This window comes from Corvus brachyrhynchos, unplaced genomic scaffold, assembly GCF_000691975.1.
Source record: "Corvus brachyrhynchos isolate BGI_N302 unplaced genomic scaffold, ASM69197v1 scaffold43, whole genome shotgun sequence".
NCBI classification, from domain to species: Eukaryota; Metazoa; Chordata; class Aves; order Passeriformes; family Corvidae; genus Corvus; species Corvus brachyrhynchos.
Window position 1 is genome coordinate 67476 of NW_008237353.1, and position 652 is coordinate 68127.

Sequence of the window (652 nt, forward strand, 5' to 3'; positions counted from 1 at the left end):
AGGGGAAAGGAGAAAAGAAAAACAAAGATAATATCAAACTGATTCTCCTCAAAATCGGCTTAAAAATTTCATCTATAGGGCAATGATGGGCAAATCATCGTCTCCGAGGCAGAGAAAAGCAGATCTGGAGATCTCTCTGCCTCTGATTTCCCTTCCCAAATAATTAAGGGGCAGTCTCGCTTTTTAAAAAACAATAATAACGGCAATAATGATAACAGCAATAATAGCAATAATTACAACAGGACTGCTTATAATAATTAATAAAACATTGCGGCGGTACAGGGTGGATTCACAACAGATCGCGCCCCTGCATTTCAGGAGCAGGTATTTCCCACAAATAAAAAGAATAATTCACAAGCGGGCGTTATTGAAATAATAATTCTGCCACAACCCAGAATCCTTCCTCTGGCCCTTAACAGAACCGAGATAAATACTGTCGCTGAGATTACCGATCGCGTCCCAAGAAAACCCTGCAAAATCCAAGCCCACTGCCATTTTGTTACCAGAAGACGCCGAAATAGGCTCCAAACAAACCGGTCGTTCCCCCCAAGAGTTTTAGAAATGTTTCGGAGCGAAAGCACTGCCGTGGTCCCCCACCTACGGGGAGAGCCGTCCCGATGCCCGACCGAACCCCGGGCTCGCCAGCGTGCGA

At 45.2% G+C, this 652-nt stretch overlaps 1 protein-coding gene across 1 annotated transcript in view; it reads right to left on the reverse strand.

Annotated features, from left to right (window-relative positions):
• Positions 1–652, reverse strand: part of TFAP2A (transcription factor AP-2 alpha) — a 17836-nt gene that overhangs the window by 12245 nt on the left and 4939 nt on the right. The gene's annotated exons all lie outside the window — the stretch shown is intronic.